We start from the raw sequence: 6,098 nt of genomic DNA, 5'->3' as shown, positions 1-6,098 counted from the left end.
TATATACAATCATTATAGAATGTATACACTGGGTTTATTTAAAAATGAAACACAAGATAGAGCTTAAGTAAAAAGAAAACACATCTAATACTCACATAAAAGTTATGAGGAAAGAAAATTCTAGGGCAGCGTGAAAGCTGGGGTGATGAGGAGACCTCAGGTGGCAGCAGATTGGGGGAAGGAACTATGGCCTGAATTCCCTAGGAGTCATTTGTACCTGTGTGACCTTTGCATGCTGCGACCTGCTCCGAGCCAGTTGTGCACAATTTAAAAGAATTTTCTTTTTTATCTGACTGAGCAAAGCTAGAGGGTTTAAGCTCTATCAGTGGTACGTTTGCTCCACCCTCTGTTTCCCTCTCAGGACTTGATTTTAAAGGAGTACTCCAAGCCAGATCCTTTGTGGTTGCAAAATCCCTTCTAACCAAAATCTAGAAAATAAAAGTAAATACAGGAATCAAGCATGCAAAAAACACTTCTACATACGTACACATCAGTGATTCTTGAAACTCTGCCGATCCCATATGTTATAGTTTGTGTCTGGATGTCCCCCCAAAGCCTCATGCAGTCATGGATGCAGGCTTCTAGAGTTTATGATTGACCCATGATCCAATGCTGGGATAATGGGTATGAGAGCTACACCTGTCCTGGGGGAGGTAGCTTGCATACAATATAAGGGAGGGAAAGAGGCTTGCTCTCCCTGCTTCTCCTCCTTTTTTATTGTTGTTGCTTTTGTTACTTTCCACTGCCATGAACTATTCCCCTCTGCCATGTGCCACCGTGCCTTCTACTGAAACCTCCACAAACTGTGCGCTAAATAAACCTTTCCTTCCTTATTTTGGGTATCAGGGTATTTTGTCTCAGTGACAACAGAAAAGTTACGAAGACAACATGCCTGCACCATTGTTTTCTTTTTTTCGAGATCCTTAAGAACATTTTGCCCCAAGTTTTTACAGCTGATGATCTACCAATATTGATGCACTGCTGTGCTGTATATGGACCCTAACCAATGTGCTTCTCTCCTCTGTTGCATGCAAATTGAGAACCATCCTGATCCCACTGATTTTTCTCAAGTAGTGTCCCTGTTCATTCTCCAATTACCTGTGACCTGTGCAGCTTTGATAGTCCCAAGGAAAAACAGTGAGGGGATGAAGAAAATAAGACAAGAGAGGAAAGCTGAGGTCAAGGGGAGCCCTTTTTCTGGATTGGAGAAGAGGAACTGAACAACAGCAGTAGGGGCATTTATTTCTACTTTTTGACAAAGTTAGTATCACGAGACACAGGGTTGCCTAGCGACTAATGATTAGAATTGTTTCAGGCAAGATGTTTTTCTCAAGACCGAGGTATTTCCAGCTTCAGCTGCTTCCTTTTTTTGGGCAAAGGAGGCTGACCTTCCCAGGCAGGACCTTATTAGTGTCGATCTGTGGCTGTAAAGGGATGCAATACAGAAGAACCATAGCAAAGTCCCTGGCATAGAATCTCATGCCATGAGTGTTGGGAGAGAACCTGAACCATATGTTAGTGCTGTTCTTTGGCTCTAGAATGGCACCCAAAGGGCCATATGTTAAAAGCTTGGTCTTCAGCACTATTGGAAGACGATGGAGAACTAGTGGAGTCTCCTGGGAGGTTTTAGGTTATTGGGGTGTATCCTTCAAAGGGAAGGAGCCTACTGGAGGTTTAAGGTCCTTAGGGTGTGTCCTTGAAAGGAAAAAGAGGAAGAGACCAGCATTCTCTCTTTCAAGTCTCTTCCTCTTGACTTGGTCCCTTCCTGTCTTCCTCTTCCTCTCTTTCAAGTCCTGGCCATAAGGTGAGCAGCTTCTTCCATACATGCTCCCGCCATGACATGCCACCTCCCTACAGGATCAGAATCAATGGCGTCAAGCAACCTTGGATTGAAACCTTTGAAATTGTGAGCCAAAATAAACTTTTCTCTTTTAAATTGATCTCTGGTATTTTGATATAGTAATGGAAAGCTGAGTAGCACAATTAGGTTTGAAGAAGAAATGAAATAAAACTGGAGAAGAGATTGCAGTTGGATGATTGAAAATCAGTCTGCCTTTAGCTTAGGTGAGAAGCTCCTGGTTTACAAGGGGCTTCTCTATTAAGAACATGAAATGCCGCAGATTTGGCTGGGAACCTGGGCACTGACTGATGTCCTGGCTGAACTGAGAAAGGTGACTGGACTTTCTCCCAAGATGATGAACACTTAGGTTTCAGGCTCTGAGTTGGCAGAGGGGCATAAATGAGTGAAACAAGGTTCTCTAATTTGTCTATAGTGAAAGTAAGTCTGTCCCATATACTTTTAATCCCACTGCAAATTTGAGATCAGATTTTGGACTGTGCATTTTGGAGAGCCTTCCTATGGGATCTTAATATGAAAATGAGACAATGATTTATTACCACCTTCCTATTTTGTTGTTCTTACTAGTTTTTTAATACACAAATGCCTTTTCTCCTGGGCTTTCTCTAAGTGTTCATGGTGGTGTCTCCACTTAGATATAGCCTTCCACTTGCTGTCACTCAAGATCATTAGGTATTTAATCTGTCAGCTTTCTATATTCTGTTTTAGACACCTGCCTCAATAAATATGTACAAACTGCCCTAAAATTTACTCAGATTACCATAATTCATACATTTTTATTTGTATTTAAAGAACATGAGAACTTGAACCTATTGTATTTTTTCAACCAGAAAATGGTATAACAATCTTAATTTTATTGTATTTTGGGGAAGAAATTATTTATCAGTTTATAACCAAAACTAGAAATTATGGTTTGACTCTAATATACAGTAAATGGGGAAAGAAATCACCTACAATTTTAGAAACATAAACAAAAATTAATTCCTAAAGGGAAGAAATTTACATGTAGGGTGATAATTGTAATTATAATTATCATTATAATATAAAGTTTCCCTTTGATACTTTTCACAAAGTGTCTATATCTGAACTAGATACTAAGTGTAGTGGTACATGCTGATAATCCCAATAGGGTCTAGTTATAGGTATATGGGTATAGAATTAACGTGCTAAGATGAAAAACAGCTATGATGCCAAATAAGAAAAAAATGAATCTTTTGAACATTCTTACCCATTTGTTAAAAAAGAATAAAGAAAACATAATTCTTCATTTTGTTTCTTAGGCCTGGGCAAATGTATCAATTTATTTGCCAAATTTTCTTCCAATGATTTTTTTTTTTTTTTTTTTTTTTTTTTTTTTTTTTTTTTTTGGTGCTGGGAATCAAACTCAGAACCTTGCATTTGTCAGGCAGGCGCTTGTGCTGCTGAGCTATATCCCAGGCCCCCTTCCAATGAATTTTTGAAAAAAAACTTGAACATGTATTATTGTATTCCAAAACAAGCTAATCTTTCTTGTGCTTTACTCTGCCCAAATGGCATTATATCACTTTAATGACTTTGGTATTTCATTCTGTAATGAATACACTCTGAATATATATCTAATATATCCATTTCCAATACAATAAAAATAACAACTATAAAAATTTCAGGTAAGTAAATAGAAACAATAACCTTTTCAAAAACAGTTAATCTCAGTATATTTTACAAAAGCTATATATTGTAGAGCAACTGATTCTTATTATTCCTATTCAACCAACATTTGCTTATTTTATGTTTTTAATTGATACATTTCATTCTTTTCCTAGCTAAATAATATTCCATTGTGTATAAGCACCACATTTCCTTTATCCATCAATGTATACCTTGGTTGATTCTGTGTCTTGGCTTAAGGGAATAATGTGACAATAAATATGGGGGTGTAGAAGTCTTTTTTGTCTGATTTCATTTCCTTTGAGTACTTCGTCTGTGGTGGGGTTGCTGGGTCACATGGTGGTTATATTTTTGTGTTTTAGGGGAACTCCATAATTCAATATTTGTGAATCACTGTGTCTAGGTCATTTCTCTGCACCAGGACATTCTGTGATGACAGACGTGTTCTCTATCTTCACAGATCATGTATTAGCTGCTCTACATACTTGGTGATTAGTTATTAGAAGTGTTCCTCTCAAGGAACATAATTGTCCTTTCATTTAATTTTGCTTACTGTGAGTTTAAGTGGATATACATAGTTGATGGGTAGCATATTGGATGGTACAGATACAGAACAGTAATCAGTATTTTGAAGTTACAAAGATGAGTGTGACTTGGTTTCTCTCTAGAGTCCCTGGAAAGCAACTGAAGAAAGTCAAAATCTCAGTCAGATTTGTGTGAAAGTTAGTAAGTTGTCCCACTAGATGTTGAAACTTAAGAGAAGAATAGTAACAAACAGTAAAATATGAGTGTGGAGATGGACATATAGCAGCAGGACAGAAACAAGGACTCATATAAGTTTCCAACACAAGGAGATATGATAGACATTGAGAATTGATAGGAAAGCACTCATAGGTAAAGGATAACTGGGATATGGGAAAAGAGAAGGGAAAGAAGGAGAAAGTTTGTATATATGTATATGCAGGATAGTTAACACGGGTGTTCTACTGTTCTGTATTTCCTTCCTGAAAGAAACTGTCAGTGAGGCATTGGTTGATTAGCTTTGTATGTCTATATGTGTTTTCATGAGAAACTACATTGAAGATATCAATATGTAATACAATAAGCATTGTTAATTCCCTACCACTCTGTTTGTAACTCTGTAATGTCTGTACTGATCCTATGCTATTTTGTAAAATGTTGTTGGTCTGTTAGTATTTTCCTCCTTTTATTTTTAAAAAAAAAAAAAAAAGTTTCCAACAAATAGAGGATTCTACCACATAGAAGATCAAGGCAATACTGTAAATCTAGAGAAATGGGAAGATCCTTCAGTTAAGTGGCAGTTGCATAACTGATTGACCATATGGAAAAATGAAGTAAAATTAGATCCCAGCATACTCTACACAAAATTAACTCCAGAGATCTTAAAATTCAATTTGAAATGTATAATTTAATATGAACACACAGTAGAAAATATTTAGAATCACAGTAGAGCATGATTTTTATAGCAAGGCTCAAAAAGAAGAAACTACAAAGGAGACAGACATATTCTATTATATCACAATTTAAAATTTTTGCAGTTCCCAAGGCATTAGAAAGTTAAGATAAGTGTCTCTCTCTTGAAGGCCTATGCTGTGAGTGTGTACTTTAAATTCTGCCTAATATACCTCTGGATGTTTCTTGCTGACAAGTCCTGAAAATTCTTTTCCTGTGATGGAAATTATTTTTCTGTGAACCTGCAATCTGTCTAGTAGATGGGGTTAGTTCAGGTTTCCCAATCTCCACTTCACAGGATATCTTTGAACCTTGTCCAGTGATACTTCTTTTGTCCAGACCGGAGGGAAAGAGGATGATGTTCCATGAAATGACAAAACTACCTTCCTATGTCTCCTATAGGTCAATCAGACTAAGGCTTTTGATTCCTGGCTAGGCAGGCAGCACCCCACCCCTCAATCTGGAGGACCCTCTAAGAATCTGAAACTTTAGCCCATCTGCATGCCTTAAGAATAAGGGAAGTCTAGGGAGGGGTATGAGGTAGGATGGAAGAAATAAAGAAGGTAGGAAGGAGACAAGGAAAATCAGAGATTATAAATTATATCTTTAAGATGACTGCAACTTCAGAACAAAAGTTTCCTCAAATTATCCATATTTGCACTCCCTGGGCTTGTATATAGTCCTTTTCTTCCAGATCCTTCACCCCCAAAACTCTTTAAAGGTACTTAAGTCTATATATTAGCTTAGTTGATAAGGTAAAGGGTAGAAACTTGATCTTAAAAGAGAAACAGATTCAAAGGTTTCAAAGAGCATTTTTGGGCAAAATGCCTTAGAGCATCCGTTAAAATAATACTATAGACTGGATCCTGTCTTTCTACCTGTGGGTGGGCCATCACTTTTTTCCTTTAGACCAAACCAAACCTTTCTACAGATTTGCAAATTTACTCTGATTTCCATTTCCCACAGCACAGAAGTATTCCCAGCTCCATATTATAACGTGTCTCTGACAAGGGACTGCACTCTATTTGCTTTGAATGCATACTTTTAATTCAGCCTGCTAAAATTTTTTATGCCTGTTTACACAAAAGTTAAGATAAACCATAGAGAAGATAGTATATAT

The sequence above is a fragment of the Chinchilla lanigera genome, unplaced genomic scaffold (assembly GCF_000276665.1).
Source record: "Chinchilla lanigera isolate Chin_1 unplaced genomic scaffold, ChiLan1.0 scaffold00038, whole genome shotgun sequence".
NCBI classification, from domain to species: domain Eukaryota; kingdom Metazoa; phylum Chordata; class Mammalia; order Rodentia; family Chinchillidae; genus Chinchilla; species Chinchilla lanigera.
Note: the sequence above shows the minus strand (reverse complement) of the source record.